The 15203-nt window shown below is 46.7% G+C and overlaps 1 protein-coding gene across 1 annotated transcript in view; it reads right to left on the bottom strand.

The window, feature by feature from the left end:
• Positions 1-3082, bottom strand: part of LOC119944753 (ectonucleoside triphosphate diphosphohydrolase 5-like) — a 42222-nt gene extending 39140 nt beyond the window's left edge. Inside the window, 1 exon segment of the mRNA XM_038765886.1 lies at positions 2934-3082. The gene's annotated coding sequence lies outside the window, so the exon portion shown is untranslated.
• Positions 3083-15203: the final 12121 nt, after the last annotated feature.

The following is a 15203-nucleotide window of genomic DNA, read 5'->3' as shown; positions in this document are numbered from 1 at the left end:
TATTATTATTATCCTCCCTCTGGCCTGGGCCTCCCTCCCCCCTCGTATCTGACAGACCATCATCAATCGTATTTATTGAGCGCTTCCTGTGTGCAGAGCACTGTACTGAGCGCTTGGGAAGTCCAAGTTGGCAACATCTAGAGACTGTCCCTACCCGACAGTGGGCTCACAGTCTAAAAGACCACTTCTCCTATGTCGCCAGCTTGGCCTTCCCAAGCGCTCAGCACAGTGCCCTGCACACAGTGAGCGCTCAATAAATAGGCCGGAATGAACGAATGAATGGAAAGGGTTTGCTGGGCTGCAACAACAGCTTACGCAACGCTGTAAATCGACCCTCCGAGCGGAAAATCTTCCCATCCGATAAATACGGGCTTGGGAAAAGAGGGTAGATTTACAACGTCGCGGATTAAAAATTAAACAGAGGACAGGGTTGCTATTGAAATTACAGCAGAAACCTTGGGGAACAAACTGGGAGCCCGCTGCTGGGTAGGGATCGTCTCTCTATGTTGCCAACTTGGACTTCCCAAGCGCTCAGTACAGTGCTCTGCACACAGTAAGCGCTCAATAAATACGATTGAATGAATCAATGAATGAATTAAAAATTAAACAGAGGACAGGGTTGCCACTGAAACTACAGCAGAAATCTTGGGGAACAAACTGTGAGCCCGCTGTCGGGTAGGTACCGTCTCTAGATGTTGCCAACTTGTACTTCCCAAGCGCTTAGTACAGTGCTCTGCACACAGTAAGCGCTTAATAAATACGACTGACTGATTGATTGATTGAGGACGCAGCAGAGCAACCGTGGATCACGGGTATTACTTCTCTTCACTCATTCATTCATTCAATCGTATTTATTGAGCGCTTACTGTGTGCAGAGCACTGTGCTAAGCGCTTGGGAAGTACAAGCTGGCAACATATTCATTCAATCATATTTATTGAGCGCTTACTGTGTGCAGAGCACTGTGCTAAGCGCTGGGGAAGTCCAAGTTGGCAACCCAGAGAGACGGTCCCTACCCACGTCTTCACGTCTGTCTCCTTGGCTAGACCCGGCGGTTCCTTGGGGGCGGGGGCCACGCCTGTTCTACAGGCCTCTCCCAGGCGCTCAGTACAGTGCACCGCACCCAGGGAAGCGTCCTACAGATCCCATCTCCTTCCCTCCTCCTTTCCTTTCTCCTTCCCTCCTCCTTTCCCTTCTCCTTCCCTCCTCCTTTCCCTCCTCCTTTCCCATCTCCTTCCCTCCTCCTTTCTTTTCTCCTTCCTTCCTCCTTTCCCATCTCCTTCCTCCTTTCCCATCTCCTTCCCTCCTCCTTTCCTTTCTCCTTCCCTCCTCCTTTCCCATCTCCTTCCCTCCTCCTTTCCCTTCTCCTTCCCGACACTGCCCATTCATTCAGTCACATTTATTGAGCACTTACTGTGTGCTAGACCACTGCCCAAAGTGCTTGGGAAGTTGTATTTCCCCATATTGGAGATATTTATTTTATTTGTCCATATTTATTCTATTTATTTTATTTTGTTGATATGTTTTGTCTTGTTGCCTGTCTCCCCCTCTAGACTGTGGACCCACTGTTGGGCAGGGACTGTCTCTAGATGTTGCCAACTTGGACTTCCCAAGCGCTTAGTACAGTGCTCTGCACACAGTAAGCACTCAATACGATTGACTGATTGATTGAGGACACGGCAGAGCAACCGTGGATCACGGGTACTACTTCTCTTCATTCCTTCATTCATATTTATTGAGTGCTTACTGTGTGCAGAGCACTGTACCAAGCGCTTGGGAAGTACAAACTGGCAACATATTCATTCAATCATATTTATTGAGCGCTTACTGTGTGCAGAGCACTGTGCTAAGCGCTGGGGAAGTCCAAGTTGGCAACCTAGAGAGACGGTCCCTACTCACGTCTTCACGTCTGTCTCCTTGGCTAGACCGGCGGCTCCTTGGGGGCGGGGGCCACGCCTGTTCTAGAGGCCTCTCCCAGGTGCTCAGTACAGTGCACCACACCCAGGGAAGCGCCCTACAGATCCCATCTCCTTCCCTCCTCCTTTCCCATCTCCTTCCCTCCTCCTTTCTTTTCTCCTTCCTTCCTCCTTTCTTTTCTCCTTCCTTCCTCCTTTCCCATCTCCTTCCCTCCTCCTTTCCATTCTGCTTCCTCCTTTCCCATCTCCTTCCCTCCTCCTTGCCCATCTCCTTCCTTCCTCCTTTCCTTTCTCCTTCCCTCCTCCTTTCCCATCTCCTTCCCTCCTCCTTTCCCTTCTCCTTCCCTCCTTTCCCATCTCCTTCCCTCCTCCTTTCTTTTCTCCTTCCTTCCTCCTTTCCCATCTCCTTCCCTCTTCCTTTCCCTTCTCCTTCCCTCCTCCTTTCCATTCTGCTTCCTCCTTTCCCATCTCCTTCCCTCCTCCTTTCCTTTCCCATCTCCTTCCCTCCTCCTTTCCCATCTCCTTCCCTCCTCCTTTCCCTTCTCCTTCCCTCCTCCTTTCCCATCTCCTTCCCTCCTCCTTTCCCTTCTCCTTCCCTCCTCCTTTCCCATCTCCTTCCCTCCTCCTTTCCTTTCTCCTTCCCTCCTCCTTTCCCATCTCCTTCCCGACACTACTCATTCACTCAGTCGCATTTACTGAGCGCTCACTGTGTGCTAGAGCACTGCCCGAAGCGCCTGGGAAGTTTTATTTCCCCATATTGGAGACGTTTATTTCATCTGCACATATTTATTCTATTCCTTTTATTTTGTTGATATGTTTTGTCTTGTTGCCCGTCTCCCCCTTCCAGACTGTGGGCCCGCTGTCGGGCAGGGACCGTCTCTAGATGTTGCCAACCTGGACTTCCCAAGCGCTTAGTCCAGTGCTCTGCACACAGTAAGCGCTCAATAAATACGAATGAATGAATGAATCGGGGTGCCCCCCCCCCCCCCCCAGCCGCTCGCTGCCCTCTGGGCACTCACCCGGCTGTTTGGCCGTAAACCGTTGCCTTTGGCCTCTCGGTTGCTAGTTCACCTGCCCGGGGCGGGGAGACGCTTATCACATCACCTCTGATGGCAGCCACCTTTGCGCCCCGGTTGTGTGTGTCATCCACAACCAGTCGTGTGTCGCCTGCTCCTTTCAATCAATCAATCAATCAATCAATCCCCACCCCTGGATGTCTACGCTCACAAACGCCATCACGTTTTAGGGGGCCGCCGGACGGCTGAACTGACTGAACCCCCCCCTTTCCTCTCCTCCCACTCCCCTCTGCGTCGCCCCGACCTGCTCCCTCCCGGACGCAGGCCGCTTTTGTCCAAAAACGTCATTTCTCCTCGCATTCATTCATTCAATCGCATTTATTGAGCGCTTACTGTGTGCCGAGCACTGTACTGAGCGCTTGGGAGGTCCAAGTTGGCAGCATATAGAGACGGTCCCTACCCGACAGCGGACTCACAGTCTAGAAGTGGGCTCCCTCTGTCTCTCCCTCTAGATGGTCAGTGTGTTGTGGGCAGGGAGTGTTCGCCTGTTATTCATTCAATCGTATTTATTGAGCACTTACTGTGTGCAGAGCACTGGACTGAGCGCTTGGGAGGTCCAAGTTGGCAACATCTAGAGACAGTCCCTACCCGACAGTGGGCTCACAGTCTAGAAGTACATTCATTCATCCAATCGTATTTATTGAGCACTTACTGTGTGCAGAGCACTGGACTGAGCGCTTGGGAAGTACAAGTTGGCAACATATAGAGACGATCCCTACCCGACAGCGGGCTCACAGCCTCCTGTCCTCTCCCAGGCGCTTAGTACGGTGTTCTGCACACAATAATAAGAGAAGCAGCGTGGCTCAGTGGAAAGAGCCCGGGCTTGGGGGTCGGAGGTCATGGGTTCAAATCCCGGCTTTGCCAAATGTCAGCTGGGTGACTTTGGGCGAGTCACTTGACTTCTCTGGGCCTCAGTGACCTCATCTGGAAAATGGGGATGAAGACTATGAGCCCCCCGTGGGACAACCTGATCGCCTTGTAACCTCCCCAGCGCTTAGAACAGTGCTTCCTTCTAGACTGTGAGCCCACTGTTGGGTAGGGACCGTCTCTAGATGTTGCCAACTTGGACTTCCCAGGCGCTTAGTACGGTGTTCTGCACACAATAATAAGAGAAGCAGCGTGGCTCAGTGGAAAGAGCCCGGGCTTGGGGGTCGGAGGTCATGGGTTCAAATCCCGGCTTTGCCAAATGTCAGCTGGGTGACTTTGGGCGAGTCACTTGACTTCTCTGGGCCTCAGTGACCTCATCTGGAAAATGGGGATGAAGACTATGAGCCCCCCGTGGGACAACCTGATCGCCTTGTAACCTCCCCAGCGCTTAGAACAGTGCTTCCTTCTAGACTGTGAGCCCACTGTTGGGTAGGGACCGTCTCTAGATGTTGCCAACTTGGACTTCCCAAGCGCTTAGTACAGTGCTCTGCACACAGTAAGCGCTCAATAAATACGATTGAATGAATGCTTTGCACATAGTAAGCGCTTACCAAATGCCATCATTATTATTATCATTATTAATAATATCTACTGTCCTCTCCCAAGTGCTTAGCACAGTGCTCGGCACACAGTAAGCGCTCAATAAATACGATTGAATGAATGCTTTGCACACAGTAAGCGCTTACCAAAGGCCATCATTATTATTATCATTATTAATAATATCTACTGTCCTCTCCCAAGTGCTTAGTACAGTGTCCTGCACACGGTAATAATAATGACGATGGTCTCTGTTAAGCACTTGCTACGTGCGGAGCACTGTTCTAAGCGCTGGGGTAGATACAAGGTCATCGGGTTGTCCCACGTGGGGCTCACGGTCTTCATCCCCATTTTACAGATGAGAGAACTGAGGCGCAGAGAAGTGACTTGCCCAAGGTCACCCGACCCGGCAGACAAGTCGGGGAGCTGGGATTAGAACCTTAGGCCTTCCCAGACTGAGCCCCTTCCTTCCTCTCCCCCTCGTCCCCCTCTCCACCCCCCCATCTTACCTCCTTCCGTTCCCCACAGCACCTGTATATATGTATATATGTTTGTACATATTTATTACTCTATTTATATATTTACTATTATATATTTACTATTTATTTATTTTATTTGTACATATCTATTCTATTTATTTTATTTTGTTAGTATGTTTGGTTTTGTTCTCTGTTTCCCCCTTTTAGACTGTGAGCCCACTGTTGGGTAGGGACTGTCTCTAGATGTTGCCAATTTGTACTTCCCAAGCGCTTAGTACAGTGCTCTGCACATAGTAAGCGCTCAATAAATACGATTGATGATGATTAGAACTCACGACCTTCTGATTCCCAAGCCCGGGCTCTAGCTGCTACACCGTGCTGCTTCCCCTGCTAATCACTGCGCTTGTCCAGCAAGCGCTTAGTACAGTGCCCTGCACGCAGTAAGCGCTCAATAAATACGACTGAATGAATGAAGTTACTCTGCGCCAAGTGCTGTACTAAGGGTGCAGTAGAGCCATTCAATCAATCAATCACTCAATCGCATTCATTGGGTGCTTCCCAGGTGCAGAGCGCTGTACTGAGCGCTTGGGAGAGGTCAAAAGAACCATAAACCAACCCCTTCCCTGCCCACAACCAGCGGACAGCCTGCAGGCTGTTCTCTCATCTGTACTGCAATTGCTGAATTGTAGTTTCCAAGCGCTTAGTACAGCGCTCTGCACACCGTAAGTGCTCCATAAATACAACTGAATGAATGCAGAGGGAGATGCACATTACTAGAAATCAATAAATGGCAGGTATATGGATATAAAATATCAAATAACCGGGTCCAACACGATCCCTCAATCAATCAACCGTATTTATTGAGCGCCTACTGTGTGCAGAGCACTGGACTAAGCGCTTGGGAAGTCCAAGTTGGCAACATATAGAGACGGTCCCTGATCCCTCGTACCTCACGGTCTAAGAAGAATCCCCATTTTACGGCTGAGGAAGCTGGGTCCCCGGAGAAGTGAAATGACTCACCCAAGGTCACCCGGCAGGGCCGGGATTTGGGATCGAGGCCCTCGGACCCCCGGGACCGCGTCCTTTCCGCTCAGCCGGTTTCTTTTTAAGCGAAAAGCTCGCCTCAGAGGGGCTCGGGTAAATTAATCAAATGTTTTAACGTGAGGTCGGCGTGACGGGACGGAATAAATAAAACGGGTCCCCAAAACCACGGGGTTTGGAGTTCGGGAGGCCGGTTTGAACCGCGGATTAAAAATTAAACGGGGGACAGGGTTGCCATCGAAACTCCAAGCTGGCCGTGGACCGGGGACGAACTCCCGAATCGCCGAACGGCCGAAGTCCGTCCATGAGTCAGTCGTATTTACTGAGCGCCTTCTGTGCGCACAATCAATCAATCGTATTTATTGAGCGCTTATTATGTGCAGAGCACTGTACTAAGCGCTTGGGAAGTACAAATTGGCAACATCTAGAGACAGTCCCTACCCAACAGTGGGCTCACAGTCTAAAAGGGGGAGACAGAGAACAAAACCAAACATACCGACAAAATAAATAGTATAGATATGTACAAGTAAAATAAATAGAGTAATAAATATGTACAACCATATATACATATATACAGGTATATATGTACCTGTACCTGCACAGCGCTGTCCTGAGGGCTTCCCAAGTGCTCTGCACACGGTAGGCGCTCAATAAATACGACTGAATGAACGCGAGCTGAGGCGGCGGGGCCTAGCGGGTGGAGCCCGGGGCCCGGGAGTTGGCGGGACCCCGCTTGGGTGACCTTGGGCGAGTCGCTTCGCTTCTCCGGGCCTCGGTGACCTCATCCGGAAAATGGGGACGAAGTCCGTGAGCCCCACGCGGGACGGGGACTGGGCCCGACCCGATAAGCTTGGCTCCACCCCGGCGTCGGCCCCGTAGTACGCGCTTAACAGATACCACACTGAGTGCTTCGCAAGTACCGTGAAAAAATAATGAAGTTTTGTACTTGTACTTCCCGAGCGCTTAGTACAGTGCTCTGCACATAGTAAGCGCTCAATAAATATGATTGATTGATTGAGAACGCTGCTCATTTCCCACCATTCCCCTAAGCCGTCGCGGGTACTGAATCCGCACGTTACGGTTGGGGAAACTGAGGCACGGAGGAAGTGACTCGCCCGAGGTCGCACAGCAAGCAACCGGCACAGTCGGGATTAGAACTCAGGCCCTCTGACCCCCCCCGGCCCAGGGTCTTTACTCTGGGTTACCTCACCTGTAAAATGGGGATGAAGACTGTGAGCCCCCCGTGGGACAACCAGATTACCTTGCATCCCCCCCAGCACTTAGAACAGTGCTTCGCACATACTAAGTGCTTAACAAATACCATCATTATTATCCCCATTTTACAGATGAGGGAACTGAGGCCCAGAGAAGTGAAGTGACTTGCCCAAAGTCACCCAGCTGACAATGGGCGGGGCCGGGATTTGAACCCATGACCTCTGACTCCAAAGCTCAGGCTCTTTCCACTGAGCCATGCTGCTTCTCAATAGAGAGAGATGATCCCTGCCCACAATGAGCTCACCGTCTAGAGGAAAACGTAAAATTGGCACCTTCTCATATACCGCAAATACTATAAATTCATGCAAATCTTCACTACATTCTAGGGTGGGATGCCTTTTCTCCTCCTCTCTGTCCCTCCAGTTATATATATACACACACACACACACACACACACACAGATATGTACATATATACACACACATATACGCACATATATACACATGTATGTACGCATATACACATATATGTACATATATGCATACATATAAGTGTGTGTGCATGTATATACATATATGCATGCATATATGTATGTGTATATATGCATGCATATATGTGTGTATATATGCATACATATGTGTACATATACATACATATGTACATGTATATACACTTTAACACCTCAAAATCTTGTAAATCTTCACTACATTCTAGGGTGGGATGCCTTTTCTCCTCCTCTCTGTCCCTCCAATTCCATATGTGTGTGTGTGTGTGTGTGTGTGTGTGTGTGTGTGTGTGTGTGTGTATAAGTGAATATATAAGTGAATATATATAATATATATTATAATATTCGCTTATATGTTCACTTATATTATCTTATATAATATGTAAGTGAATATATATTCACTTTAACACATCAAAATCTTGTAAATCTTCACTACATTCTAGGGTGGGATGCCTTTTCTCCTCCTCTCTGTCCCTCCAAATATATACAAATATATAAACATATATATATATACATACATAATGTACATACATGTATACATATACATGCATATGTATGCATATATATAAATATATATATACACACACACACACTTTAACTTGAACATATCAAAATCTTGTAGAATTGAGTTCGGTCAGATGCAGATCTATTCGAAAGAGGAGCTGCTCTATCGCACCTTCCAGATTTCGACGGGAAGAATCCTCTTTCTTCCCTGAACGGCCATTTCGAGTTGAATTCGACCGCTCTGAGCCCAGAGAATCAATCAATCAATCGCATTTATTGAGCGCTCACTGTGTGCAGAGCACTGTACTAAGCGCTTGGGAAGTACAAGTTGGCAACATATAGAGACAGTCATTCATTCATTCATTCAATCGTATTTATTGAGCGCTTACTGTGTGCAGAGCACTGCACTAAGCGCTTGGGAAGTCCAAGTTGGCAACATATAGAGACGGTCCCTACCCAACAATGGGCTCACAGTCTAAAAGACCGTGAAGAGAAGCGAGAGCCACTTACCTGCGTGGGAAAGTAACGAGCCCGTCGGCTCGGGGGAAAGGGAAACGGCTGTACCCGATCGGATCCGAAATCTGGGCGCTTCATTTGTGGGGTGCCATGACTCCCTTCCCAGAAACGGTTGCGCTGGGCGACCGTGTAGAGTTTAAATAATTAAAAACATGGACGTGTGCCCGTTGGTTTTCCATTTCACCCACTCAAAAAACCTGATCTAAACCTGATTTCCCACCCATCCGCAACATGCTGACGGCTTGCAGAGGAATCATTATGTCTTCGACTTGGCTCCAAGAATTATAGGTGACATATTCAACCAAAAAAAAATAATGATATTAGGCAGTTAAATCCTCCATGATACATTGGGGGGCTTTCTAATTACCACAGGCCCTCGGGATAAATCCCAGGGTCGGCCGGCCCATTTTCGCAAGCGAGTTGGAGGGCAAATTTTAAAATTCTTCAATAGATGAAGAAATATGCGGCAGGGGGGCGAGGAAGGGGAACCCCAAGTCTCCACAGGGAGATTTAGTTCACGGAGGACTTGGAAAAACCGCATCCAAAGTCATGAATTCACCTGAAACGAGCTGAAATTGGATTCAGGTGCTGATGAACAACTGAAGCCAGGTGACGAAGGAAAACTGGGCGAAAGCTCGTTATGGAAAATTGGATTTCGGTGCCCATGTGCAGCTGAAACCCATTGATGAGAAAAAGTTCGCCGCCCTAGACTGTAATGATGATGATGATGGCATTTATTAAGCGCTTACGATGTGCCAAGCACTGTTCTAAGCGCTGGGGAGGTTGCAAGGTGATCAGGTTGTCCCACTGGGGGGCTCACAGTCTTCATCCCCATTTTACAGATGAGGTCACTGAGGCACAGAGAAGTGACTTGCCCAAAGTCACAAGATCATTATGGGCAGGGAACATTTCTTTTTTTATAAACTTTATAACTTTTTAACTTAATAACTTTCAACTTTTTAACCTTTATAACTTCATAACTTTATATACTTTTTTGCATTCATTCATCCAATTGTATTTAACTTTATACTTTTTTGGTATTTGTTCATTCATTCATTCATTCAATTGTATTTATTGAGCGCTTACTGTGTGCAGAGCAATCAATCAATCAATCGTATTTATTGAGCGCTTACTGTGTGCAGAGCACTGCACTAAGCGCTTGGAAAGTACAATTCGGCAACAGATGGAGACAATCCCTGCTAAGCGCTTACTACGTGCCACACCGCTTGCAAATTCTGTTATATTCTACTCTTCCAAATGCCCTGCACCATGGCACAGAGAAGCAGCGTGGCTCAGTGGAAAGAGCCGGGGCTTTGAAGTCAGTGGTCATGGGTTCAAATCCCGGCTCCGCCAACTGTCAAGCTGTGTGACTCTGGGCAAGTCACTTCACTTCTCTGGGCCTCAGTTACCTCACCTGTAAAATGGGGATTGACTGCGAGCCCCCTGTGGGACAACCTGATCACCTTGTAACCTCCCCAGCGCTTAGAACAGTGCTTTGCGCATAGTAGGCGCTTAATAAATGCCATCATCATCATCATTATCATAATGGGTAGAGCCCGGCCCCAGAGTCCAAAGGTCACGGGTTCGACTCCCGGCTCCACTCTCTGTCTGCCGAGTGGTCTTGGGCAAGTCACCACTTGTCCGGGCCTCAGTTCCCTCATCTGGAAAATGGGGATGGAGACCGTGAGCCCCACGTGGGGCAGGGACTGTGGCCAGCCCAATTTGCTCTTATCACGCCAGCACTCAGTACAGTGCCTGGCACATAGTAAGCGCTTAACAAATACCACAATTATTATTATTATTAGAGTTAAATGCTCAATAAATACCATTGATTACTGAAGAAACAGTCCACTTTACACTCGGCACACGGGATTGTGGCATTGCTCTTATGATGCCCACTTGTACTTCCCAAGCGCTTAGTACAGTGCTGTGCACACAGTAAGCGCTCAATAAATACGATTGAATGAATTGTTCTAAGACAAGCGCGGATGACAGAACTCCAACATGTAGATGGGAAAAGGCACAGAGTCCGTGATTTCCGTAAATAATGATCGTAACCATGGTGTTGACCGCCTATTACGTGCCAGGCACTGTACTAAGCGCTGTGGTGCAAGCTAATCGGGTTGGACACAGTCCCTGTCCCACGTGGGGCTCACCCTTTTCCAGATGAGGCAACTGAGGCCCAGAGAAGTGAAGGGACTTGGCCAGGGTCACCCGGCAGCAGATACAGTGCTCTGCACATAGTAAGCGCTCAATAAATACGATTGATGATGAGTCCTACAGACTCCCGGGCCCCGGCTCTACCCACTAGGCCACACTGTTCCCAGAGAGAAAGGAATCCCTCGAGAAAAACGGCCCAACTTTAATGGAGATTAAATTCATTCATTCAATCGTATTTATTGAGTGCTTACTGTGTGCGGAGCACTGTGCTAAGCGCTTGGGAAGTCCAAGTTGGCAACGTATAGAGACAGTCCCTACCCAAGAGTGGGCTCACAGTCCAGAGTAAATCAACTCCCCCCTGACGTGACCAGAAACGGGGAAAGAAGCAAGGCAGCACAAAGTGCGGTACAAAGAGAGTCACGAAACAAAACCCACTTAGGGCATTTCCCAGGGTCGACGGGATTAACACGCCGAACCGGGAAACGAGTCAATTTACCGGATAAAATGCTAAAAACAATAGGCCGGCTATCGGCTTTCGGAGTGACCGAAAGAGGAGAAGGGAACACAATCATTCCAAGTGCTAAAAGATCCTTTTGTGTCTACTAACCATCAAAAGTTTCTCACCAACAGGTAGAATTATTGCTACTGAAATTATTACTACTGAAATTCTGAAGACCGCATACATCCACTCCACTAAATAACAGTATTAATAGTTATCAATCAATGGCATTTATCAAGTGTTCGAAAGAAAAGGCAACACAATCATTCCAAGTGCTAAAAGATCCTTTTGTCTCTACTAACCATCAAAGAAGTTTCTCACCAACAGATGACGGGGTAGCATTATTACTACTGAAATTATTGCTACTACTGAAATTCTGAAGACCGCATACATCCACCCCACCAAATAACAGTATTAATAGTTATCAATCAATGGCATTTATCGAGTGTTCGAAAGAGGAGAAGGGAACACAATCATTCCTAGTGCTAAAAGATCCTTTTGTCTCTTGGCTAACCATCAAAAGTTTCTCACCAACAGGTGAGGGGGTAGCATTATTGCTAATGAAATTATTGCTACTACTAAAATTCTGAAGACCGCATACATCCACTCCACCGAATAACAGTATTAATAGTTATCAATCAATAGCATTTATCGAGTGTTCGAAAGAGAAGGGAACCCAATCATTCCAAGTGCTAAAAGATCCTTTTGTCTCTATTAACCATCAAAAGTCTCTCACCAACAGGTGAGGGGGTAGCATTATTGCTACTACTGAAATTCTGAAGACCGCATACATCCACTCAACCGAATAACAGTATTAATAGTTATCAATCAATGGCATTTATCAAGTGCTCGAAAGAGGAGAAGGGAACACAGTCATTCCAAGTGCTAAAAGATTCTTTTGTCTCTACTAACCATCAAAAGTTTCTCACCAACAGATGACGGGGTAGCATTATTACTACTGAAATTATTGCTACTACTGAAATTCTGAAGACCGCATACATCCACTCCACTGAATAACAGTATTAATAGTTATCAATCAATGGCATTTATCGAGTGCTCGATAGAGGCGAAGGGAACACAGTCATTCCTAGTGCTAAAGGATCCTTTTGTCTCTTGGCTAACCATCAAAAGTTTCTCACCAACAGGTGACGGGGTAGCATTATTGCTACTACTGAAATTCTGGAGACCGCACACATCCACTCCACCGAATAACAGTATTAATAGTTATCAATCAATGGCATTTATCGAGTGCTCGAAAGAGGAGAAGGGAACACAATCATTCCTAGTGCTAAAAGATCCTTTTGTCTCTACTAACCATGAAAAGTTTCTCACCAACAAATGACGGGGTAGCATTATTGCTAATGAAATTATTGCTACTACTAAAATTCTGAAGACCGCATACATCCCCTCCACCGAATAACAGTATTAAGAGTTATCAATCAATGGCATTTATCGAGTGCTCGAAAGAGGAAAAGGGAACACAATCATTCCAAGTGCTAAAGGATCCTTTTGTCTCTTGTCTAACCATCAAAAGTTTCTCACCAACAGGTGACGGGGTAGCATTATTGCTACTACTGAAATTCTGGAGACCGCATACATCCACTCCACCGAATAACAGTATTAATAGTTATCAATCAATGGCATTTATCGAGTGCTCGAAAGAGGAGAAGGGAACACAATCATTCCAAGTGCTAAAAGATCCTTTTGTCTCTTGGCTAACCATCAAAAGTTTCTCACCAACAGGTGACGGGGTAGCATTATTACTAGTGAAATTATTGCTACTACTGAAATTCTGAAGACTGCATACATCCACTCCACCGAATAACAGTATTAATAGTTATTAATCAATGGCATTTATCAAGTGCTCGAAAGAGGAGAAGGGAACACAATCATTCCAAGTGCTAAAAGATCCTTCTGTCTCTTTGCTCACCATCAAAAGTTTCTCACCAACAGGTGACACGGTAGCATTACTGCTACTACTGAAATTCTGAAGACCGCATACATCCACTCCACCGAATAACAGTATTAATAGTTATCAATCAATGGCATTTATCGAGTGCTCGACAGAGGAGAAGGGAACACAATCATTCCTAGTGCTAAAAGATCCTTTTGTCTCTACTAACCATCAAAAGTTTCTCACCAACAGGTGACGGGGTAGCATTATTGCTAATGAAATTATTGCTACTACTGAAATTCTGAAGACCGCATACATCCACTCCACCGAATAACAGTATTAAGAGTTATCAATCAATGGCATTTATCGAGTGCTCAAAGAGAAGAAGGGAACACAATCATTCCAAGTGCTAAAAGATCCTTTTGTCTCTTTGCTCACCATCAAAAGTTTCTCACCAACAGGTGACGGGGTAGCATTATTGCTACTACTGAAATTCTGGAGACCGCATACATCCACTCCACCGAATAACAGTATTAATAGTTATCAATCAATGGCATTTATCGAGTGCTCGAAAGAGGAGAAGGGAACACAATCATTCCAAGTGCTAAAAGATCCTTTTGTCTCTTGGCTAACCATCAAAAGTTTCTCACCAACAGATGACGGGGTAGCATTATTGCTACTGAAATTATTGCTACTACTGAAATTCTGAAGACCGCAAACATCCACTCCACCGAATAACAGTATTAATAGTTATCAATCAATGGCATTTATCAAGTGCTAGAAAGAGGAGAAGGGAACACAATCATTCCAAGTGCTAAAAGATCCTTTTGTCTCTTTGCTCACCATCAAAAGTTTCTCACCAACAGGTGACGGGGTAGCATTATTGCTACTACTGAAATTCTGAAGACCGCATACATCCACTCCACCGAATAACAGTATTAATAGTTATCAATCAATGGCATTTATCGAGTGCTCGAAAGAGGAGAAGGGAACACAATCATTCGTAGTGCTAAAAGATCCTTTTGTCTCTACGAACCATCAAAAGTTTCTAACCAACAGGTGACGGGGTAGCATTATTGCTGAAAACCTGACTGAAATCCTGAAGACCGCATACATCCACTCCACTGAATAACAATATTAATAGTTACCATCAATCAGTGGCACTTAATGAGCGCTCACTATGTGCAGAGCACTGTTCTAAGCGCTTGGGAGAGGACGCTCCCACAGAATTAGCAGACCCCGTCCCTGCTGAAAGTGCTTACGACGTGCGCGGCCCTAAGTGCTGAGATAAATGCAACACAGTAGAATTTGAACACAGGCCCCATCCCACAAAGTCCAAGGGGGAGGGAGGCCGGGTATCTAATCCCATTTACAGGGGAGGAGACCGAGGCACAGAGAGGGATGTGACCTGCCCAAAGTCACACAGCATGCAAGAGTCAGAGGTCATGGGTTCAAATCCCAGCTCTGCCAACTGTCAGCTGTGTGACTCTGGATAAGTCACTTCACTTCTCTGGGCCTCAGTTACCTCATCTGTAAAATGGGGATGAAGACTGTGAGCACCAAGTGAAACAACCTGATTACCTTGTAACCTCCCCAGCGCTTAGAACAGTGCTTTGCACATAGTAAGCGCTTAATAACCATTATTATTATTACTATTAATAAGCCCTCAATGAACTCTGAGGAAAACTCTCTTGCTCCATAGAAACCATCCATACGGAGTTCCTTTCCTGTCCTCCAGGAACAAAATCTAAAATTTCCTTGCTTCGTAGAAACTCTCCAAAGGGAATTCATTCATTCAATCGCATTTATTGAGCACTTCCTGTGTGCAGAGCACTGGACTAAGCGCTTGGGACATCTACGTTGGCAACATCTAGAGACGGTCCCTACCTAACATTCATTCATTCAATCATATTTATTGAGCGCTTCCTGTGTGCAG

Source organism: Tachyglossus aculeatus, chromosome 23, assembly GCF_015852505.1.
Source record: "Tachyglossus aculeatus isolate mTacAcu1 chromosome 23, mTacAcu1.pri, whole genome shotgun sequence".
NCBI lineage: Eukaryota > Metazoa > Chordata > Mammalia > Monotremata > Tachyglossidae > Tachyglossus > Tachyglossus aculeatus.
This window is presented reverse-complemented; position numbering and strand designations above follow the sequence as displayed.